The sequence below is a fragment of the Stegostoma tigrinum genome, unplaced genomic scaffold, assembly GCF_030684315.1.
Source record: "Stegostoma tigrinum isolate sSteTig4 unplaced genomic scaffold, sSteTig4.hap1 scaffold_67, whole genome shotgun sequence".
Classification (NCBI taxonomy): Eukaryota; Metazoa; Chordata; class Chondrichthyes; order Orectolobiformes; family Stegostomatidae; genus Stegostoma; species Stegostoma tigrinum.
In genome coordinates this window covers 1,881,171-1,906,710 of record NW_026728611.1, presented here as the reverse complement: position 1 = coordinate 1,906,710, position 25,540 = coordinate 1,881,171, and the positions used below count along the sequence as shown (strand labels likewise).

General features: G+C 43.3%; 1 long non-coding RNA gene across 1 annotated transcript; it reads left to right on the top strand.

Moving 5' to 3' along the window:
* The first annotated feature begins 12,379 nt into the window (after positions 1-12,379).
* LOC125450245 (uncharacterized) lies at positions 12,380-24,627 on the top strand. The gene is made up of 3 exons (XR_007247062.2): positions 12,380-12,614; positions 13,371-13,512; positions 17,097-24,627. It is a non-coding gene; the product is annotated as an uncharacterized LOC125450245 (long non-coding RNA).
* Positions 24,628-25,540: the final 913 nt, after the last annotated feature.

The window sequence follows — 25,540 nt, the reverse complement described above, 5'->3', positions numbered from 1 at the left end:
ACCAATTGTGGATCCAATTTGCCAAATTTCAATGGATTCTATGAGCACTTAGCTTTGCTTTCAGTCTCCCAAAAGCCTTGCTGATGTCCAAAGAGATGAAATAAAAGTATGGGGAACAAAAACAAAGTTGCTGGAAAAGCTCTGCAGTTCCGGCAGCAACTGCGAAGGAGAAAACAGAGTTAACGTTTTGGGTCCGGTGGCCCTTCAGAAGGGTCCCTTTGTGGTTAGTAGGGAATTGAGAATCTTGCAAGCACCCTGCTATTTCATCCTAACATCATAGGAGACATTTCACTTGACCTTGGATATTGAACTGTATTTAAACCTACCAGACTACTCAGTAATAAAATGTGAGGCTGGATGAACACAGCAGGCCAAGAGACTACGCAGTACTTCCTCTATCTGCGCTGATTTCGCTACATTCTGTCACAGACGATCTCCCTGATTCATCTATTTCACTAGTGAGCACTGACACAAAGTATTCATTTAGACCCAGGCCAACACTCTCTAGTTCGACGCACAGATTACCTCTACTGTCCTTAATGGGCCTTACACATTCCCCCTTATCCTTTAACCATATGTTTACCTGTAAAACAACAGAGCATTTTGCTTTATTTCACTTGGCAGTATCAATTCGTATTTCCCTTAGAGCTCTCCTTATCTCTCCATTTATGATCCCTCTTGCACATGTACCTGAAAGTATCTGCTTCCTGTGCACTAAGGCCAAATCATATCTTATTAAAATCAACCAAGTTAGAACTTTGATTACTGGTCCATCCTTGTCCTTTTCCATAACAACCCTAAATCTTTTCAAAAGAGTGCTGATAACTGCCTGCAAAATTCTCCCCGCTGATACTTCAAGCACTTGTCCGCGTTGGTTGTCTGAAGTTAGGTCCCCTCTTTCCTCATTGGGGGGTTCTACATCCTGGCTTCAAAAACTCGATCCGAAACTTCAGCTCTGATTTCTCTCCAAGATGCTGCCAGATCTGCAGAATGTTGTCAACAATTTCTGTTTTGTTTCTGATTTACAGCATCCCAGTTCTTTCCGTGTTTATTTTATACATCTCAATAGTTCCGGAAATGTTATGAACATTTGTAGCTCGACTAGGCTGCCAGGCAGTGAGTTTCAGTTTCCCCCCATTATCTGAGTGAAAAGAATCCTCTCAACTCAACAAAACCTCCTGCCGCTTACCATCAATCCATGTCGCCCGATACTGACTCCACCACTAAGCAGAAAGATTCATTCTTGTTTTCTCCATTTCCCTCATAAATTTATAAATTTCAATCATGTCCCCCCCTCAGTCTACAACAAAACGGAAGTTGCTGGAAAAGTTCAGCAGGTCTGGCAGCATCTGGGAAGAAGAGATAGCGTTTCGGGTCCGATGACCCTTCCTCGGTCTATTCTGCTGGAAAGAAACTAACCCAGTCTGTGAGGGCTGTATGGTCCCTGCTGACAACATTAGAATCTGTCCTGCTGGGCAGAATAATCTGTTATTACCTCAAAAACTAAACCGTCTTCTGTGAACCGAAACCAGCGCCGAGATTGACCACAGCCCCGCATCCGCCAGAACTCCCTGAGCCAGCAGCGTGTAACTGGGGATTGGGAGAAAGGGGATGAGAGAGGGTTGGCGATATGATCTAACACACAGTGAGCTACAGTTCACCTACATTACCGGGATACCGACAGAGTTCTAAACACTCACCAACTCGACTGCAGGGAAACATTCACCAAGAAAAGGCGGAGCAGAGGCTGTTTCTGGACTGAAAAACACCCCCTACCTGTCAATCACAACATTAGTCCTGCCCACTTCACAGAACTTGCAGTTTCCGGAAACTGAACTCAGACCTGCCCAAAAGCGGGGCAGTCCAAGGCGAGTACCACAGGGAACCTCGCTGTGCTGTCCCCATTCTCTGACCCATTTACATGTCTTTATCCCGCGATTCCCATTCCAGTGACTCCCACTTTTCGCTGTTGACCCTGTATTCCGGGATAACCAACAAATTCCCTCCCCATTCCCCTGGTTATCTTAGATAATGGGAACTGCAGATGCTGGAGATTCCAAGATAATAAAATGTGAGGCTGGATGAACACAGCAGGCCAAGCAGCATCTCAGGAGCACAAAAGCTGACGTTTCGGGCCTAGACCCTTCATCAGAGGGTTATCACCCTGGTTATCTTGTAGTGTGTGTCAGACTGCGTCCCGCCTTGCTGAATGTCTCTTGCATTTCACTGTTACTCTTTCAGCTTCGAACCATCAGCAGTGTTTTTTCGTTCTATAATCCTAGCACACGGATTAAACATTATTAATAATTCAATTCATTGCTCCATATGTGTTTTATAGCTTCCTTGAAATTGTGTTCAATTTTCGAGGGATTTCTCAATTGGGGAAGGATTTTAATGTAATTGTAATATAACCTGTTCCTCCGATTCGATCACGGCTGCTGGGACTGATGAAATCCTCACAAAACATCAATGGAAGGAAGGTGTGTGGAAGGTGGAAGACAGAAGGAGAACAGATATCATGTGGTCAGTTTAGTTATAGATTTCAATGTTCCTCCAGGCTGTATGGCGAAAAAAAAACAGAAAGAAAACAGAGAGAGATATGCAACCAGACAGCAGATGAGATTAAAAAAACTTATTCGAAATGGGGAAATATTAGGCCGGGTTGATAACCTGCTAATGGAGATAGATCGTTTTCTGCCTTGTATGTCTGGGCATTATTATCGACATCTGATTAAAATATGAACTGGAGCAGAACAACGATTGTAATACACAGAAATAAAGTCAGTTTGACAAGCGAGTCGCTGACCCTCCAACCCTGGCAACATCCTTGTCAATCTTTTCTGAACCCTTTCAAGTTTCACAACATCCTTCCTATAGCAGTGAGACCAGAACTGCACACCATTCAGTTATGACGGAATGGCACAATTCTGTTCGGATGCATTATGGTCTTGTGATCTGAACACTCAGCAAAACCACCACAGTTTGAACTGACATATCAAACATGGGGAAAGGCACAGCAGCAAAGTAGTAAACTAATGGTCACTGTTTCAGGTCAATCTCTTCAGAATGAGCATTTCCCAGCACCAATATAAACTCCCCATTTTCTGTGCACTGAACATTCCTTCAGCCACTCATCCACAATCACTCCCAGCCTGGACTGGCAAATAAGCATTGTCTTTTGTCATCTACACTTTCCAGGCAGGAGCAGGCTTGGCAGCAGCGCTGGGCTGTGAAGCAACAATCAACTTTATTGAGACAGAGTCAGGAGAAGGTGATCTGCTGTCAGGAAAACTGCAGTGATAAATGCAGACAACGATATACACTCGAAAGCAGTTGTACTGTTACTTTCAGTGACTAAACAGCAGAGTGTTAAAAAAAATTCTGATAGTTTTTGCAGCCTTGGTCTTCAAGGTGTCTCTCTTGGGCCTTCATCTTCTGATTTTGGTTGTTCTCCACTGCATAGACACAGATCTATTACACAGAGACATGGTTGCAGGGAGCTCAGGACTGGCAGTTAAACATCCAAGGATTCACAACATATCGAAAAGACAGGAAGGTGGGCAGAGGGGGTGGTGTTGCCTTCTTAGTTAAGAATGAAATTAAATCTACGGCACTGAATGACATAGGGTCATAGGATGTAGAGTCTGTGTGGGTGGAATTGAAGAACCACAAAGGCAAAAAAAAACATAATGGGAGTTATGTACAGATCTCCCAACAGTGATCAGGACCAGGGGGCGCAAGATGCACCGAGAAATAGATTGGGCATGTCAGAAAGGCAAGGTCACGGTGATCATGGGGGACTTCAATATGCTGGTGGATTGGGTGAATAATGTTGCCGGTGGATCCAAAGAAAGCGAATTCATGCAGTGTTTGCAGGATAGCTTTTTGGAACAGCTTGTGATGGAGCCCACAAGGGAGCAGGCTATTCTGGACTTAGTGCTGTGTAATGAGCCAGACTTTTTAAAAGACCTTAAAGTAAAGGAACACTGAGGAGGCAGCGATCATAATATGGTAGAGTTCAGTCTGCAGTCTGAAAGAGAGAAGGCAAAATCGATGTAATGGTGTTACAGTTAAATAAAGGTAATTACAGGGGCATGAGAGAGGAATTGACAAAAATCGACTGGAAGCAGAGCCGAGTGGGGAAGACAGCAGACCAACAATGGCAGGAGTTTCTGGGTGTAATTGACAACACAGTACAGAGGTTTATCCCAAAGAAAAGAAAGATTATCCGGGGTGGGATTAGACAGCCATGGCTGACAAAGTAAGTCAGGACATATATCAAAGAAAATGAGACAGCCGAAAAAGTGGTCAAGAGCACTGGGAAATCAGAAGATTGGGAAGGCTCTAAAAACAGACAGAGGATAACAAAGAGAGCAGTAAGGAAGGAGAAGATCAAATATGAAGGTAGGCTAGCTAGTAATATTAGAAATGACAGTAAAAGCTTCTTTCAATACATAAGAAACAAACGATAGGCACAAGTAGATATTGGGCCGCTCCAAATTGATGCTGGAATGCTAGTGATGGGAGATAAGGAAAAAGCTGAAGAACTTAATAAGTACTTTGCGTCTGTCTTCACAGTGGAAGACATGAGTGGTATGCCAACAATTAGGGAGAGTCAGGGGGCAGAGTTGAGTATGGTAGGCATTACAAAAGATGCTAGAAAAGCTAAAGGGTCTAAAAATTGATAAATCTCCTGGCCCTGATGGGCTACATCCTAGAGTTCTGAGGGAGGTGGCTGAGGAAATAGCGGAGGCTTTGGTTGTGATCTTTCAAAAGTCACTGGAGTCAAGGAAAGTCCCAGATGATTGGAAAATTGCTATTGGAACTCCCTCGTTTAAGAAAGGATCAAGGCAAAAAATGGAAAATTATAGGCCGATTAGCCTAACCTCAGTAGTTGGTAAAATTCTAGAATCCATTGTCAAGGATGAGATTTCTAAATTCCTGGAAGTGCAGGGTCGGATTAAAACAAGTTAGCATGGTTTTAGTAAAGGAAGGTCGTGCCTGACAAACCTGTTAGAATTCTTTGAAGAGGTAACAAGTATGTTAAACCAGGGAAGCCCAGTAGATTTTATCTATCTAGACTTCCAAAAGGCATTTGATACAGTGCCTCACGTGAGGCTGCTGAGCAAGGTGAGGGGCCATGGTGTTCGAGGTGAGCTACTGGCTTGGATTGAGGATTGGCTGTCTGACAGAAGGCAGAGAGTTGGGATAAAGGCTCTTTTTCGAATGGCAACCTGTGACGAGTGATGTCCCGCAGGGTTCAGTTTTGGGGCCACAACTGTTCATCTTATATATTAATGAACTGGGTGAAGGGACTGGGGGCATTCTGGCAAAGTTTGCTGATGATACGAAGATAGGTGGACAGGCAGGCAGTACTGAGGAGGTGGGGAAGGTGCAGAAAGATTTACACATTTTAGGAGAGTGGTCCAGGAAATGGCTGATGAAATTCAATGTGAGTAAATGTGAGGTTTTGCACTTTGGAAAAAAGAATACAGGCATGGACTATTTTCTAAACGGTGAGAAAATTCGCAAATCAGAAGTGCAAAGGGATCTGGGAGTGTTGGTCCAGGATTCTCTAAAGGTTAACTTGCAGGTAGAGATCATAATTAAGATAGCGAATGTAAAGTTGTCGTTTATCAAAAGAGGGTTGGAATATGAAAGCAGTGATGTGCTTCTTAGGATTTATAAGGCTCTAGTTAGGCCCCATTTAGAATACTACGTGCAATTTTGGGCCCCACACCTCAGGAAGGACATACTAGCCCTGGAGCGTGTCCAATGGAGATTCACACGGATGATCCCTGGAATGGTAGGTTTAATGTACAATGAACGGCTGAGGATCCTGGGATTGTACTCATTAGAGTTTAGTAGGTTGAGGGGAGATCTAATAGAAACTTACAAGATAATGATGGTTTAGAAGGGGTGGACGCTAGGAAGTTGTGTCCATTAGGCGGGGAGAATAGAACCCGTGGGCACAGCCTTAAAATTAGAGGGGGTAAATTTAAAACTGAAATGACACGACATTTCTTCAGCCAGAGGGTGGTGGGTGCTGCAGAGTGCAGTGGAGGCCGGGACGTTGGATGCTTTCAAGGCAGAGATCGACAAATTTTTGATCTCAAAAGGAATCAAGGGCTACGGGGAGAGTGCAGGGAAGTGCTGGTGAAATGTCCATCAGCCATGATTTAAATGGCGGAGTGGACTTGATGGGCCAAATGACCTTACTTCCACTCCTATGTCTTATGGTCTTACTTTATCCTTGTTCTTATCTGATTAACTCCCCACTGTGCCCAGTCACAGTTCATATAAGCAACACTGACCTTAGTCAACCTCGTGATCTTCTGCATATTCATGCTTGTTCTGTTTTCCTCTTAACTCAGGGCTGCTACATATATAATCCTTTATTTCACCAGCATTTCTCTATTCACTGACAAAAGAACTGCAAGAGCTTTCCTCAGAGATAATGGGAACTGCAGATGCTGGAGAATCCAAGACAACAAAATGTGAGGCTGGATGAACACAGCAGGCCAAGCAGCATCTCAGGAGCACAAAAGCTGACGTTTCGGGCCTAGACCCTTCATCAGAGCTTTGCTCAACTGTTACCTGCGCAAAACAGTTTCAAATCCGACTTAAAATCCCAGCATGTCTCACTTGGCATATTTTTGAACTTTTATTTTTTATGTTTTGTTTATCTACTGTACTGCATGTCCATAAGGACCTCACCAACCTTTACAGATGCACCATACAAAGCATCCTATCGGGTGCATCATGGCCTGGTGCAACAACTGTTCAGCCCAAGGGCATAAGAAACTGCAGAAAGTTGTGTGCACAGCACAGATCATCACAGAAGCCAAACTCTTATCCAGAGAATACAAGGTGTAGAGCTGGATGAACACAGCAGGCCAAGCAGCATCATAGGAGCAGGAAAGCTGACATTTCGGGCCTAGACCCTTCTTCAGAAATGGGGGAGGGAAAGGGAGTTCTGAAATAAATAGGGAGAGAGGGGGAGGCGGATTGAAGATGGATAGAGGAGATGATAGGTGGAGAGCTGACAGGTCAAAGAGGCAGGGATGGAGCCTGTAAAAGTGAGTGTAGGTGGGGAGATAGGGAGGAGATAGGTCAGTCCAGGGAGGACGGACAGGTCAAGGGGGCAGGATGAGGTTGGTAGGAAGGAGATGGCGGTGGGACTTGAGGTGGGAGGAGGGGATAGGTGGGAGGAAGGACAGGTTAGGGAGGCAGGGACGAGCTGGGATGGTTTTGGGATGCAGTAGGCGGAGGGGAGATTTTGAAGCTTGTGAAGTCCACATTGATACGTTTTGGGCTGCAGGCTTCCCAAGCAGAATATGAGTTGTTGTTCCTGCAACCTTCGGGTGGCATCATTGTGGCACTGCAGGAGGCCCAGGATGGTTATGTTGTCTGAGGAATGGGAGGAGGAGTTAAAATGGTGCGTGACTGGGAGGTGCAGTTGTTTAGTGTGAACCGAACTGAGGTGTTCTGCAAAACAGTCCCCAAGCCTCCGCTTGGTTTCCCCAATGTAGAGGAAGCCACAATGGTAACAGCCTCCTATCCATGGACTTCATTTAGACTTCTCTTTGCTGCAGAAAGGCTGCCAACATCATCAATGACCCGTCCCATCTCGGTAATGCTCTCATCCAACTTCTTCCATTCGGCAGAAGATCGAACACACCCATCAAGGGGTTCAAGAACAGCTTCTTCTCTGCCATTATTAGACTGATGAATGGACTCTAACTCCAAATAGTGTTGATCTTGCTTTGCACACCTCCTGTGCAGACATAACCTTGCATGCCTTGCTCTGTCTAAGCACACTTTGATCTGTAAATCATTGTTTGCTATGATCTGCCTGTGCCGCTCTCAAAAACACTTCACTGTACTTCGGTACACAAGACAACATAAATCAAAATCAAAACATTCTAATGGCAATCGATGATAGCTTTTAATAATCTTCAAAGTCAATGTTAAAACTCATCTTGTTGCTGACTTCATAAAATTGCAGGATGAAACCAGAGCAAGAGTGACCTGGCCCTCCAGATCTGAGCATGGATAAGGGTTAGAAGTGGTTCCAAACAGGCATTTCAGGTGACTATTCAAAAAGGAAACTGAAAATTTTGTCAAGTGTCCCACACCCCCGGCCTGTCCAAATTTGTACAGACGCACACTTAATCAATTCCAGTTTGTATTCCGCATGCTGCCTATTAGTTTGGCCTGGTGCTCCTGTAAGTTTCAGCAAAGGTGCAGACAGTCTTCTCAAATCTTTGCTCTCACTGCTCAGATGCTTTTGGTCTTCACCCAGAGTTTCAGAGCACCACATGGTCCTGGAAAAGACTCCCACTTCTACTTGTGCAGGGGCAGACACAGCTCTTGTGGGGCAAAGTGTTGTGACAGGAGATATAAGTGGTATGTGAAGTGCTCCCTTGGTTTTGCAGTGAAAATAGTGAGAAGAGGAGAGAGTTTTGTGTGACATTCCTTGCTCCCTGTCTCCTCTTCTGTAGCAGCATCCCAACAATACCATGACTCTGAGGTAGAGGTGATGACTGACATTTTGCAAGCCCATCGATACAAATATTGATCAGCCTGATTAAGGCATCAGAAATCTTCTGTACCTCTGTGGTCATGACTTGTAATGGATTGAGTGCAGGTCATGCCTTAAGCTCCATGAGACAACCTTACTCTCTAATGATGGTCTCTGAAATCTTTGCCATCCTTAAGGCCATATGTGTTTATCCACTCCTGCAATTCCCGTTTCCAGACGCTTATCTGACCCACGCCACTTACAACACTCCAGGGTTGGAGCTGCTGACAACCCAAACTATGGAATTTCCTCCCTAAACCTCTCTCTCTCTCATTCTTTATGATACATCGTAAAATTGATATCTTAAATCGATGTTTTGCTCATCTGTGAAGCACCTTGAACATAGAACGTAGAACAATACAGCACAGAACAGACCCAGATTTTGCACCGACCTGTGAACTAATCTCAGCACCTTGCCCTACACTATCCCATCATTATCCATATGCTTATCCAAGGACTGTTTAAATGCCCCTTATGTGGCTGAGTTAACTACACTGGCAGGCAGGGTGTTCCACGTCCTTACCACTGAATAAAGAACCTGCCTCTGACATCTGTCTTAAATCTATCACCCCTCAATTTGTAGCTATGTCGCCTTGTACAAGCTGAAGTCATCATCCTCGGAAAAAGGCTCACACTGTCCACCCTATCTAATCCTCTGAACATCTTGTAAGCCTCTATTAAATCCCCTCTTAGCCTCCTTCTCTCCATTGAGAACAGACCCAAGTCCCTCAGCCTTTCTTCATAGGGCCTACGCTCCAGACTAGGCAACATCCTGGTAAATCTCCTCTCCACCTTTTCCAAAGCTTCCACATCTTTCCTGTAATGGGGCGAACAGAATTGCACGCAATATTCGAAATGAGGCCACACGAGCATTTTCTACAGTTGCAGCAATGACATCATGGCTCTGGAACTCAATCCCTCTACCAATAAAACCTAACACACCGTAAGCCTTCTTAACAGCAGTATCAACCTGGGTGGCAACTTTCAGGGATCTACGTACATGGGCACCAAGATCCCTCTGCACATCCACACGACCAAGAATCTTTCCATTGACCCAGTATTCTGCCTTCCTATTATTCCTCCCAAAGTGAATCACCTCACATTTAATCCATATTAAACTCCATTTGCCACCTTCCAGCGCAATTCTGCAGTTTAATCAAGTCTCCCTGCAACCTGCAACATTCTTCCACACTGTCCACCACTCCACCGACTTTAGTGTCATCTGCAAATTTACGAACTCATCCACCTATGCCTGCGTCCAAATCATTTGTAAACATGACAAACAGCAGTGGTCCCAAAACAGATCCTTGAGGCACACCACTAGTAAATGGGCTCCAGGTTGAATATTTTCCATCATCCACCACTCGTTGCCTTCTTACAGAAAGCCAGTTTCTCATCCAAACTGCTAATTCTCCCTCAATCCCGTGTGTCTGTATTCTCTTCAATAGCCTACCATGTGGAGCCTTATCAAAGGCTTTACTGAAGTCCATGTACACCACGTCAACTGCCCTTTCCTCAACCACATGCTTGGTCACCTTCTCTAAAAACTCAATGAGGTTTGAGAGACACAACCTGCCCTTGACGAATCCATGCTGATTATCTCCAATCAAATTGTTGCTTGCTAGATGACTATAAATCCTATCTCTTATCATCCTTCCCAAATTTTTTCCTACAACAGATGTAAGGCTCACAGGTCTATAATTACCTGGGTCAGCCCCACTGTCCTTCTTGAACAAGGACACAACATTTGCAATCCTCCAGACCTCTGGTACTGAACCTGTAGACAATGAGGGCTCAAAGACCAAGGCCAAAGGCTCCGCCACCTCCTCCCTGGCTTCCCAGACAATCCCCGGAAAAATCCCATCTGGCCCAGGGAATCTATCTACTTTACACCTTCTAGAATTGATCACACCTCCTCCTTACGAACCTTAATCCTTTCAATTCTAGTAGCCCGTAACTCAGTCATCTCCACTACAATATTCTCCTGTTCCTCAGTGAAAACAGATGAGAAATAATCATTTAGTACCTCTCCAATCTCCACAGGGCCCACACACAACTTCCCACTTCTGTCTTTGACAGGCCCTATTTCTACCCGAGACATCGCCTTCTTCCTCACATACCTATAGAATGCTTTAGGGTTCTCCTTTATTTTACCTACCAGTGTCTACTCATAGAACATAGAACATAGAACAGTACAGCACAGAACAGGCCCTTCAGCCCACAATGTTGTGCCGACCATTGATCCTCATGTGTGCACCCTCAAATTTCTGTGACCATATGCATGTCCAGCAGTCTCTTAAATGACCCCAATGACCTTGCTTCCACAACTGCTGCTGGCAACGCATTCCATGCTCTCACAACTCTCTCTCATGTTCCTTCCTTGCTCTTCTTAACTCTCTCTCTTTAAATCCTTCCTAGCTAATCTAACTCTCCATCGCCTCATCTGAACTATCTTGTCTCATAGTCACATATGCCTCCCTCTTCAGCTTAACGAGAGATACAATTTCTTTCATAAATCACAGTTCCCTTACCTTATCGCTTCCTCTCTGCCTGACAGGGACATACCTATCAAGGACACACAATATCTGTTCCTTAAACTGGCTCCACATTTGAATTGTCCCCATCCCTTGCATTTTGCTAACCCATTCTATGCCTCCTAACTCTTGCCTAATTGCATTATAATTGCCCTTCCCCCATCTATAACTCTTGCCCTGTGGCATTTTCCTAACCCTTTCCATTGCTAAAGTAAACATAACCAAATTATCGTCACTCTCTCCAAAGTGCTCACCTACCACTAAAATCAAACACCTGGTCTGGTTCATTACCAAGTACCAGATCCAGTGGGGCCTCCCCTCTTGTCAGCCCTTCGACATACTGAGTCAGGAAACCCTCCTGCACACATTGAACAAAAACTGATGCATCCGACATACTAAAGTTATAGCATTTCCATTCAATGTTAGGGAAGTTAATGTCTCCCATAATGACCACCCTGTTCTTTTCACTCCTGCCCAGAATAGTTTTGCCGATCCTCTCCTCCACATCCCTGGAACTTTGTGGGGGCCTATAAAAAACTCCCAGCAGTGTGGCCTCTCCTCTCCTGTTTCTGACCTCACCCCATCCCACCTCAGTAGACAAGTCCTCATCAAAAGTTCTTTCAGCCACCGTTGTACTGTCCTTGGCTAACAAAGCCACACCTCCCCCTCTTTTACCACCTTCCCTGACCTTAATGAAAGATCTAAACCCTGGAACTTACAACATCCATTCCTGACCCTGCTCTATGCATGACTCCAAAACGGCCAAAACATCGAGGAGAATGACAGAGTAAAAGTTTCCATAAAATACAAGCTGTTGTTTTGCCGTACATTAGGAGAATCAGGAATGGCCCTTTTTTTACCCATCTCGGGATGAACCCTCACCATCACTCACAGAGCTAATGAACAGCAGGAAAAATCTTCACCACTGACTACCTGCACTCACCTATCACCTTCCCACCTACCTTCCCCAGCCCCCACTCTGTTTATGTCTCAGTTCCCGTCCCCTCCGCCCCATTTCTGAAGAAGGGTCCTGAACCATCAACTTTCCTGCTCCTCTGATGGTGCCTGGCTCGCTGTGTTCCTCCAGCTCCACACTGTGTCATCTATGACTCCAGCACCTGCAGCTATTGCTGTCTCTCTGTGAGCGATGTCAGCTTTGGTTCAATCGGAGCACGGGGCGGGGCTGGAGGACCCAATGGAAACGGCCTACCCTCCAACCAATCAGAGCGAGTGAGATGTTTGTCAGTGTGAAAGTCACGTGATCGTCTTTGTCCGGGTGCGCAATATTCTGCGACCGAAGGTTATCTTCTTTCCGAAGGGGCAGTACACGATATAGAAAGGAAAGCTGCAAAAAACGAGAGCGAAATTGTTTCGGTATTGACTGAGAGGATTTAATAGCGTTTGATGCATGTCAGAAAACAAATTTTAACATGCCGGCCCCGTGTTTTGCAGCAAACGGAAAAACTGCTGCGGACCTGAGGCTGCGATAGGCAGAGGTGATTGCCACCATCTTTATTAGGGGCAATGATCTTCGGGACTCATGCCGGATCGCCATATTTATAGGTGGCAACCTGCAGCGGAACACAAGCACAGCCTTTCTTGCTTGGGAGGGGAGGATTTATACAAGAGAAATGTTTGTTATTGTTTTTCTGGACTTCTTTCCCAGACTGTGAGACACGGCGTGTATTTCCTGGGAAGGACTTTTGACGCTGGCTTCAGGCAGTATAATTGCTGCAGTTACACGTTAGATACTTAGTGGAGGAGAAATGCCGAAAACGCGTTCAGAGCTTTTATGTTCAAAAACAAAGTTGCTGGAAAAGCTTAGTAGGTTTTGGTAGCATTTGTGAAAGAAAAAAAATAACGTTTCGGATCCGCTAACCCTTCCTTAGAACTTCATGTTACCTGTTGCACTCTCACTGTCTGAAGTCCTGCTTTAAATATTATGATCTATTAAAGCATATCCGTTTGTCCAGTGTTCGTATGATTGGGATCAAATCACTGATAGTGCTCTGAGTCCCCTTGTGCTCCCTGGTCAAATTTATTAATATCTGACTTCCTCAGCCTCTCATGGTGGGTGTATTTTACCTCTGCATCTTTCTGTGTCGGGGAGCAGGGTGATTTGAAGAGGAGGATTTATACATAGCTAACAGAAACCAAGAGAAATGTTTGCCTTTTCCAGACAATCTTGCTGTGCTTTCTGGATTTCTATCCAGGGCTGACAGTTATTTGTATCTTGTGGATTTGTTTTACAGGATATTATTTGAGAATAATTTGCAGACCAGGATCAACAAAGCATGTTCTCCATTAAGCAGAGTGATCAGGATCTGAGTATCATTGACACTTAACTGGGAAAGGGAAGAGGTTTAACCATTCTATCCGTGGGAGAATACTCCGGTAAGTTTGTAACTTGAAAGCAGAAAATTAAAATTTTGGGTTGATCGGCCCTGGGATAAGTGTTCAGTTCTATACCCTGCAGCTGAGAAAGGAGATATTGGCCTGAGAGGGGTAGATTTGTCCAAACAGCATCTCGTCTCTTTGAAAGAACTGTCATATTTAGTCCCAATTGCCCACTTCATGATTTTAATTATAAATTCTTCATTTTTGAATATCTGCAAACTTCCTTTTAAAATTCCTTATGGGCACAAATTCCAGTACCCCTTCAGGTGGAATCTTCCAGATCCTGACAACTCTATTGATCCTGAAACTGCTGAAGTCTGTGTTGAGCCCTGAGGGTTATAAATTATTGCATTTAACGTGAAGATGCTGTTCCCTGAGCTCCCATTGAGCTGAATTGAAACAGTATGGTAGGCTGAGATCACAGTGGGTGTGAGCAGACAATGAAAATGAAAAGGCTGCACTGTGAGTGCTGCTTGGCTAAATGAGAGTGCTTTGGAGTTGGGTGAAACAGAAAGAAAGTGAAGCTGAAAGATTGAGTGTGATGCTCAGTCTCAGTTTGGGCAGTTCAGAAAGTCTCTCAGTCCTAACCGAAACAGCCAATTGATAATTGATACTGTAAAGAATTTTCTTACAGTTTTTAAAGTATATATTAGCTTAAATAAAGTTAGGGACATTTAATTTATAATAGTAATGTTTGAAATGAAGGGGGAGGACCTATCTTAATTAAATTCTCTTTCAGGCAGAAACCTGCTGAATCTGGAGAAAAGTCACAACAGAAAACCTCAGATTTGTGGTGTGCTCCTCTTGCACAATAGAACATAGACCCTTGATGTTGTGTCGATCTGTGAAACCAAACTGAAGCCCAGCTAACCCACACTAATCCATTACCATCCATATGTTTATCCAATGAGCACTTAAATGCCCTTAAACTTGGCGTGTCTACTGCTGTTGCAGGCAAAGCGTTCCATTCCCTTACTACTCTGAGTAAAGAACCTACCTCTGACATCTGTCCTATATCTAACACCCCTAAATTTAAAGCTATGTCCCCTCGTGCTAGCCATTTCCCTACGAGGGAAAAAGGATCTGTGTCCACCCTATCTAATCCTCATCATCTTGTATGTCTCTATTAGGTCACCTCTTAACCTTCTTCTAATGAAAACAGCCTCGAATCCCTCAACCTTTCCTCATAAGATGTTCCCTCAATACCAGGGAACATCCAGGTAAATCTCCTGTGCACCCTTTCCAGTGCTTCCACATCCTTCCTATAACGCGGCGACCAGAACTCCAAGTGTGGCCGCACCAGTGTTGCGTACAGCTGCAACATGACTCCTTGGCTCTGAAACTCAATCCCTCTACCAATAAAACCTCACACACCGTATGCCTTCTTAACAACCCTGTCAACCTGGGTGGAAACTTTCAGGGATCTATGTACATGGACCCCGAGATTTCTTTGCTCATCCACACTACCAAGAATCTTACCATGAGCTCAGTACTCTGTATTCCTGTTACTCCTTCCAAAGTGAACCACCTCACATTTTTCCGCATTAAACTCCGGGATATTATCAGTGTTCCTGTTGGCTATTTGTGCAGGAAGTGTGTCCATCTGCAGCTCCTGGTTAACTGCTTTTCAGAGCTGGAGCTGTGGGTGCAGTCAGTTTGGAGCATTCATGACACTGAGAAGGTTGTGGTCGCATTCTCAACAGATTGGTCACGCAGCAGGTGATGATGACACAGACAGCAAGGGAATGGGTGACCATCAGACAAGTAAAAGGCTCAGAAAGAAAGTGCTGCAGTCCCTCGTGGTCATCCTCCTCAAATAGATATACTGTTTTGGGTACTGCTCGGGGCGGGGGGGGGGGGGGGGGTTTGGTGGTGGTGGGGTGGCCACTCGGGAAGCAGCATCAGTCAAGTTCATGGCACTCGGAGTGACTCCGCTGCATAGAAGGGGAGGGAAACGATAAATATGACTGTAGAGACAGGGGATTCAATAGTAAGGGGTAGAGAGAGACATGAATCCAGGATGGTATGTTGCCTCCCTGGTGCCAGGATCAGCGATGACATGGAGCAGCTTCAGGACATTCTGGAGTGGGAGGGTGAACATCCGATTGTACCAGTGACATAGGAGGACCTGAAAGCTGAAGATAGGAAGATAAGAGATACACTAAAGTACGAGATCTCAAATGTAGTATTGTCAAGCTTACACCCAGTGCCACTTTGTTGTAGGGAGGAGTTTTGTGTTGTGTTCAGTTGTACAAGCGACCTTTATTCAGAGCTCTGTTACCGCATGTGTGGGAGAGGCCAGAGTCCACTCCAAACCTGGCTTTCACGTGAGGCCTAATTCCACTCTTAAATACAGCTCAGATTTGAAGAGTGGGCAATGACACTCAAACTTTCCCTGACTGATCGTCATATTTTTATTCCTTTCGCTAGATGTTATTTACGTGCAATATTGTTGTCATTGTTAGCCACACACCCCAAATCAAGAGATCCAATCCAGTAAGCAAACAATCGTGGACGATGTTCAGTCCTAAACCCTCCTATAATCCCCTGAGGTTAGCTAGAAAACTACTTTATCTGTCTTTGGGAACCTTACATTGCTTTTGACAGTTAGATTCCTCAGACATTTGCCAGCTGCGCCATGTTTTTTGCCAAAAAAACAAAATAGTAGCTTACCAGTAAGAACTTTTCCAAATTCTCTACTAACTGTAGTGTGGATTGTTAGGAATTGTGATTAAAGCCTTTTAAACTCAACTCTGATATAAAGTAACTACAATTTTGTAATACAGTTGACAAATTGTGGAAAATCCCTCTCTCACTTCAGCTTAAAAGATCAAATAAACAGTGTTTCTGACTTGCTGCTGCAGTTTACAACCCCAACGATTTGCGTGCTGCAAATGATTTTTAAATTGAAGATTCATTTTCTACTCTAAGCACTTTGCATTATTACTTTCTTGTTTTAATAAACAGCATCTATTCCAATTCCACCCAGGGTCAAATTCAGTCACTTTAGATCTTTACCAAGCCATTAAACAAAATTTGTTTAGATTTCTCAAATAACTAGGGCACTAACCATATCTTCACTTTGGATTTTGTAATCTATATTTGTCACTCTTCCGTTGATCTTTGGATGTAAGAATTTATTCAAATTATCCGTATCTACATTTCAATTGTTTTATCTCTCTGCAGCCCTGACTTCTCTCTTTATAACCTTCCTTTGTCCCTTCCTATGTTGTTGGTCTTTTCGAGGTTGTGTTCAACACCATTTATTGCTTTGCCTTCCATAATGATGCAGTGAGCTGCTTTTATTGCTGACAAACATTTACTCAAGGAATTCAGCTAACCCTTTCACGTTAATTGGTTGTTTGCATTTCTGATTACAATTACATGAACAGTTCAGAATGCTGTAGGATCAGACTTTTGCTTCTACTTTTTATTAAGTAACAAACTTGTGATTGTGGCTGAACCAGGTCTTTAAAAACTGCCTCTTATTAAACTGCTTGTGTTTTGAACTGCCTGTGTACAGAAACCCAAGTAAATTCCCTAATGTTCCTTCTCAACAGGACTCTTTTATACCCCCACAGGACCTTTCGTGATCTAATCCCGTAACAGTGTGAGCTGCTACAATGCACGTGCTAGTAAAGGCGGGAATAAGAGGACAGATGAGATGACTGCTTGGCTGGAGATATAACTTGATGTCTCAGGAATCTAAACCTTTTGAGACTGTTTGTTTGTTTCTGGGTAAGGTAGGACATGCACAAGGGTGATGAAGGGTCTAGGCCCGAAGCGTCAGCTTTTGTGCTCCTGAGATGCTGCTGGGCCTGCTGTGTTCATCCAGCCTCACATTTTGTTGTCTTGGATTCTCCAACATCTGCAGTTCCCATTATCTCAGATATTCTTGTTGATGCTTTTGCTCGTTCCACTGGTGAGGATTTAAACTCGTATGACAGGGGAATGGGAACCAAAGTATAGCTTTAGCAGTAAAAGACTCAAATCAGCAAATGGGATGTGAAATTAGTTCATGATGTTGTCAGTGGCTGAAAGATTAAAAGAAAGAAGGATTAATCAAGATCAAATCTCTTTTCATACATCAACCCTGAGATCCCAGGAATTGGTCTGGTGAACCTTCTTTACAATCATTCAGTAGCCACGGCATCCCTCCTTTGGAAGGGAGAACAAAGGTGCACACTACTCCAGGTGTGGTCTCACCAAGGCCCTTATAGAAAGACATCCCTCTTCCTTTACTCGAATCCTGTCACAATGAAGGGCAAAATATCATTTGCATTCTTCACTACTTGCTGCTGCCTGTTTCCTAAAAGAGAATAGGAGAGAAACACGGAACTAAATGGGGTCAGACACTCCGGTAACATTGTTGAACACACTGTCCCCATTGTATCGGTGCTGGCCATCAAGCACCTGTTTAAACTAGGCCCATTTTCTGGCACTCGGTGTGTAACCTATATTATGGTGCAATGGATGATCATCTCAACGCTTCTTCAAGATTGCAATGGTTCCTGCATCTATCACCATTTCAGATGCTGCCAGATCTGCTGTGTATCTCCATCTTTTTCTGTTTTTATTTCAGATTTCGGGTATTTTGCTGCATCTTAGTCCTTCAGAAGGATCAGAGGGTATGGGGAGAAAACAGGAATTGAATTCATTTTCAGATGTATAAAATGCCTGTCCTGCATGTCTGCCCAAACTCTATCTCTTTTTGTAGTTTTGGGCAAACGCTGACTTCCCTGAAGGACATTTAATGAATCAGTTCAGTTTTACTGACAATCCAGCAGTGCCCCTCAGTGTTGGATCCACAATTGACCAGATTAATTTCTGAGTTTCACAATCTTTGTGTGTGTTCTTCTGGTTTCTCTCTCTCTACTTTACATTTTTTTCAGTTTGAAATTTGGATTGCATTCAGAGAAATCAAACAAAACCACATCCAGATCTGACACTCAATCTGTTTGTCATAACCTAATTATCTCAGGATTTTGAACATTGAAGGAAGAAGCACTGTTCACACCAGGGGGAAATGCGTGGAGTCTGTGAAGATTCATCTGAAATGTCCAAACACCAGCGCAGTCACACTGGGGAGAGACTGTGGAAATGTGGGGATTGTTGGAAGGGATTTATTTACCCATCCCAGCTGGAAATGCACCAACGCAGTCACACTGGGGAGAAACCATTCATTTGCTCTGATTGTCGGCTGGGATTCACTCAGTCAAACAACTTGCTGAAACACCAGCGAGTTCACAGTGGGGAGAGACCGTTTGCCTGCTCTGTGTGTGGGAAAGGATTTGCGCAGACATCTCACTTGCTGAAACACCAGCAAATTCACACAGGAGAGAGTCCATTCACTTGCTCTGTATGTGGGAAAGAATTTGCTTTGTCATCGAGCCTGTTGATACATCAGCTAATTCACAATGGGGATAGACTGTTCACCTGCTCTATTTGTGGGAAAGGATTCGTTTCATCAACCAACCTGCTGAGACACCAGCAAGTTCACACCGGAGAGAAATCATTCACCTGTTCTGCGTGTGGGAAAGGATTTACTCACTCATCCAACCTGCTGACACATCAGCGACTTCATACTGGAGAGAGACCATTCACCTGTTGGGAGTGTGGAAAAGCATTCACTCAGACAGTTCACCTGCTGATACATCAGCGAATTCACACTGGAGAGAAACCGTTCACGTGTTCCGAGTATGGGAAGGGATTTGCTCACTCAACCAACCTGCTGAGACACCAGCGAGTTCACTCTGGGGACAGACCATTCACTTGTTCTATGTGTGGAAAGGGATTCACTGAATCATCCCAACTGTTAACACACCAGCAAGTTCACCACAACCACATTTGAAGGATTTTGCTCTTAAATCAAGGAATGAACTTTGATCTTTAGGCTGTTTTGTGTGTCATTCGTCCCTGCTCAAAACTTGATCTTCTCTTGGGAAATAAGGTAGGGCAGGTGACTGAGGGGTCAGTGGGAGAAATATTTTGGGGCCTATGATCATAGTTGTATTAGTTTTAAAATAGTTACGGAGAAGGATAGACTTGGTCTAAAAGTTAAAGTTTTAAATGGGTCTAAGGCCAATTTTGACACTATTATGCCCCTTAAAAGCACAGTAAGACTGCCTATGTATGGGAATGCGCAAGATGGGTGAGGTGCAAAACAAGTATTTTACATCAGTATTTACTGTGGAAAGGGATATGAAAGCTAGAAAACTTAGAAATGAATGTGTATCTTGAAAAGTTCCATATTATAGAGGAGATGGTGCTGGATGCCTTGCAGAGCATAACAGTGGATAAATCCCCAGGACCTCTTCAGGTGTACTCTCGAACTTTGCGGGAAGCTCGGCTTGTGATTGGGCCCCTTGCTCAGATATTTGCACCATTGACAGTCATCGGTGAGCTGTTAGACTGGAGGTTGCCTAATGTGGTGCCATTGTTTAAGAAAGGTGGTAACCTAAAACCAGGGAACAATAAACTTTTGGTGAGCCTGACATCGGTTGTGGGTAAGTTATTGGCGGCAATTCTGAGGGATAGGATTTACTTGTATTTGGAAAGCGTGGACTGAATGGGGATTGTCAACATGGCTTTGTCCGTAGGAAATTATGTCTTACTAACTTGATTGAGTTTTTTTTTGAAGAAGTTACAAAGAATATTGATGGCAGACTGGTGGATGTTTTTGATATGGATTTCAGTAAGTAAAATTCCGCATGGTAGCCTGATTAACAAGGTGAGATCACATGGAATCCAGGGAGAGCTGGCCATTTGGAAAGGCCTTTGGCCTGCAGTATGCTGCAAGGATTGGTACTTAGTAACTATAACTCCTACATTCACATCCAAATCATCTTTATAAATGACAGAAATGAGTGGACCCAGCTCTGATCCTTGCGGCACACCACTGGTCACACACCTCCAGTCTACAAAGCAACCCTCCACCAGCACTCTGTCTTCTACCTTCAAGTCAGATCTGTATCCAAATGACTGGTTCTCTCTGTATTCCATGTGATCTGACCTTGCTAATCAGTCTACCATGAGGAACCTTGTCAAACGCCTTAGTGACATCCATCTCGAACACATCCACTGCTTTGCCCTAATCAATCCTCTTTGTTCCTTCTTCAAAAAAAATCAAGTTAGTGAGACATGATTTCCTACACACACAGCCATGTTGACTATCCCTAATCAGTCCTTTCCTTTCCAAATATTTCAAGTACTATCCCTCAGGATTCCCTCCAACGACTTGCCCACCACTAATATCAGGCTCACTGGCCTATAGTTCACTAGCTTTTCCTTACCACCTTTCTTGAATAATATTAGCCAACTTCTGGTCCCTCACCTGTGGCTATCGATGATACAAATATCTCAGCAAGGGGCCCAGCAATCATTTGCCCAGCTTCCCTCCAAGTTCTTGGATACACCTGATCAGGTCCCAGGAATTTGTCCACTTTTATGCGTTTTAAGCCGTTCAGCATCACTATCTCTGAAATGTGGCTAATTTTCAAGATGTTGCTATTTATTTCCCCACAGTCTGTATCTTCCATATCCTTTTCTGTAGTAAATAGTGATATACTTGCATAGTACTTGTTTTATTATATTCCCCAATTCTTGCAAATCCACACATAGGCGGCATTGCTGCTTTTTAAGGGGCCCTATTCTCCCTAGTTATACTTTTGTTCTTAATCTATTTGTAGAATCCTTCTGGATTTTCCTTTTAATGCTATTTGCCTAAGCTACCTCATGTCCCCTTTTTGCCGTCCTAATTTCCCTCTTAAGTATAACATTGAGTGAATCCTTATAAGAGTATAATGACAATCTCTGCTGTCTATACCTGACATGTCCTTCCTTTTTCTTGACCAAAACCTTGATTTCTCTAGTCATCCAGAATTCCCTACACCCACCAGCCTTGTCCTTCACCCAAACAGGAATATACTGTCCCTGAGCTCTCGTTATCTTAATTTTTGAAGGCTTCCCACTTCTGAACCTTTCCGTTTTACCTGCAAATATCTGCCCCAATCAACTTTTGAAAGCTCTTGTGTAATACCATTAAAATTGGCCTTCCTCCAATATAGAACTTTAACTTTCAGACCCAGTCTACACTTTTCCATCACTATTTTAAAACTAATAGAATTATGGTCACTGGCCCCAAAGCCCTCCCATGCTGATACCCTAGTCACCTGTCCTGCTTTATTTGCCAAGAGCAGGTCAAGTTTTGCACTTTCTCTAGTCGGTACATCACATACTGAATCAGAACATTTTCCTGCACACTCTCAGCAAATTCCTCTCCATTCAAACCTTTTACACCATGGAATTCCCAGTCTGTGTTTGGAAAGTTAAAATCCATTCCATAACCACCCTGTTATTCTTACAGATAACTGAGATCTTCTTTCAAAATTGTTTGTCAGATTCCTGCTGACTATTGGGAGGCCAATAAGGTGATCATCCCTTTCTTATTTTCAGTTCCACCCAAATAACTTCCCTGGATGTGTTCTCAGATATATCCTGCCTAAGTAAAGCCATAATGTTACCCTTGCTCAAAAATGCCACTTTTCACTCCTCTCTTGCTTTGCTTCCCCTCCCGCTTTTGACTTTCTATCCTTTCTATAGGATCTATATCTTAGAACATTAAGCTGGCAGCCCTGTCCATCCCTGAGCCTTGTCTCTGTAATTGCAATGACAACCCAGTTCCATATTTCCAACCTTGCCCTGAGTTCATCTGCCTGCGTTGTTAGGCCTCTGGCATTGAAATAAATGGTGTCTAATTTATTAGTCCTTTTACATTAATCTTAATAACAATTATGTAACTGTAGGGTAGGTTTTGAAAATGATGATGTTTTATTGCTGTATATCAACACATTCACACTGGGTAAAGACAATGCACCTGCACACTGTGAAAAGGGATTTCCTAGTTCATTAGGACTGGTTTTCATAGAATTCAGAGTATTCCTACAGTATGGAAACAGGCTGTTTGGCCCAAGAATTCACAGAAAACCTCAGAGCATGCCACTCAGACACATGTCCTGGTAACCCACCTAATCTACACATCCCTGAACACTCTGGGCAATTTAGCTTGGCCAATCCACCTAACCAACACATGGGAGGAAACCAGAACACCCAGAGGAAACCCACGCAGCCACAGGGAGAACATGCCAACTCCACACACTGAGTTGCCCAAGGGTGGAATCAAATCTGGGTCCCTGGCATTGTGAGCCAGCAGTGCTAACCGCTGAGCCACTGTGGATAACCACCAATGAGTTCCCAAGAATCTGTAGGAATTTTTGTTGTTGCTCCTATTATCTGTATCCACGTCATGTTATCTGGGCATGTTTCTCATGATGTTTGAAAACACCACATGTCTGGTTACCTAGTTGGGAGAAAAAAAACAATATAAGTCAACTTTTTATTAAAACTACTGTGCATTGAGTCTTCATCTCAAAAGCAGACTAGTTTATTTTGAAAGGCTCTCCATCTCCCCTAACTCCTCCATCCTCACCTCCAACATGCGCGAGGAACGTGTGGTTTTTATTTTTCACTCAGAATGACAGTCAGTACACTTCATATGAGCAATTGGGAACAGGGTCATCCCATAATGCTTGAAACTTAATGTACTAATGGTACACTATTACAATAATAACCATTACAATTCTTTTCTGAACCTTTTCAAGTTTTACAACACCCTTGCTTTAGCAGGAAGACTAGAATTACACACAGCGGTTACACCTAAACCAGAATGGGACCTGCATCCTTGTGGGGGGTGGGGGGTGCGTTTCCAGTACTGTTGAGGGTCTTGTAAATAACTTAGCAGTGGGCTGAAATCCAGAGAGAATGTTCAAAATAATAATAAGGGCCAAAAAGAGGAGAGACAAGAGTCTGGAAGGCATTGTCACAGGCCAGTTTAAGGTATAAGGGAGTTTAAGGGTGAATGGTATTTAATGCTTGGAGTCAGATGAATAAGGCAGATGATTCAAGGATACAAATTAATGGGGCCATAAAGGCATTGCTGTCATTTGGACATGGTTAGCAGCTCAGTATTCCAGGTTACAGGGCCTTCATGCAAGGCAGTGGAGGTGGTAAAGGAGGAGATATTGTTATTTTGTTTAGGGAATCTATTACAGCAATAAGGAGGGGTGGCATCTTTGAAAACTCCACAAATAAATAAGGAGGCAAATTTTGAGAAAGTGTAAAAGTAGCAGGATTGTGGTAGCAGGAGCTTTCAACTTCCTCAACATTAATGTCGTCATCACAGTGTGAAGGATTTATCAGAATTTTTAAAATACATCCAGGACTGCATTTTTTTCAGCCACTAAGTAGAAGTCCCAACAAGGAAGGGAAAGGTCCTGGACTTAACTTTAGGTTACAAAGTCGAGCAAGTGGTTGAAGTTTCAGTGGGATGGCATTTTGCAGGTAGTTATTATAACTTTTCGATTCAGGATTTGTAAGAAAAGGACAAGGACGGGTCTTAAGTCCTAAACTGCTGCTGAAGTTATGAAGAAAGTAAATGGAATTTTGGCCTTAATTGCGAGGTGTTGGTGTTTGAGGATAAGGACATCTTGTAACAACTGTATTGGATGTTGGTGAAGCCATACTGGTATATTATTAACAGTTTTGGTACTCCTATTTAAGAAAGGATATGCTGGTGTTGAATGCAGTGCAAAAGAGATTCGCTAAGCTGATTCATGGGATGAAAGAGTTAGCCTATCATGAATAGCTGGAGGAAGGGAATTTGCAGAGGGGAAATACTAAATAATTAAACAGGTGGTGCCCAGTGTTGGGCTCATATTCACAACCCTGCACTTAAGCAGCGTATGTTCTGACAACTGAGCTAACTTGGCCTCCCACAGTCAGTGTTCAAATCCTGCTTTATAAGGTGATGAATGGGTTTTTCACTGACGCCACACAGTCCAAGGAAGTAAAAGGTAATTGCTTTAGAAAATCCCAAGGTTCCAATGTATTCTTCTCATTCACATTGCAATCCATTTTCAGTACTTGCTCCATGATTTAACATTGAAAATTAATTTCGTGATGTTTGCCTGTATGACTCCAGTCACTCGGTCAAATGGTGAATAAAACTGTTTCAATAAACCAATTCTTTTCAGCTACAGTATAAGAAATGTTCCATTATTTTCTGAGTCTCACACAACATTTTCTTTGTTCTGTGTGTCTACAACTTTTGCCAATTCTCATGTTATGGACTACATGTTCAGACACTGGTTAAAAAGATTCTAAGGATCAGAGGTTTCTGGTGCAGTTGTATGACTTACTGCTAAGCAGTACAAAGAAATAAACAGGCTTAAAAGATTAGGAAGGAAATATATTTTTGTATTTTTACATGTGGACTTCAGTTACTGTGGGCTTGCTTCTTATAAAATGGCTTTGAAGTCTTCACAGTGCAGTGTTCAAACAACAGACACCAAGACCGTGTGAGCAAGTATTTAAGGCATTTGACACATTGAGGGGAATTAATTTAGAAACACAAATTGTCCAAAAAAAAGTGCTGGATAAATGTAGCAGGTCTCTCAGTTAGTTATTGTAGCTCTTTTTGATTCAGGATTGGTATAAAAAAAGACAGAAATGAGTCTAAAGTCCTTTGCTGGTGCTGCAAATGATAAAGAAAGAAAATAGAATTTTAACTTTAATTGCTACATAATTGTTAAAAATTGTAACAACTGTGTAGGATGCAGTGAGGCCATTCCTGCAGAGAGAGGGTGAGAGAGAGAGAGAAAAATAGTGCTAAGATCTTGAAACTAACATGATTTCACTTATCTTAGACATTGCCAGACCTACTATGTTTCTATAGCACTTTCTGTTAAACAGCAAAAAGTTCTTTTCTTAAGAGAAAAGCTTGAGAGGTGACCTGAGAGAAATGGGAGACTTTGCAGGGATTTGAGGCAAAATTGGTGTTGAGGTTGGGAACCCATTAGAGATTTGAGAAATGGTAATGCAGTCTCGAGGCCTCTCCTGCTCCATTTAATACCATTTGGCCCATACCCCTGCAAACTCTTCCTGTTCACGCACCCATCTAGATACCTCT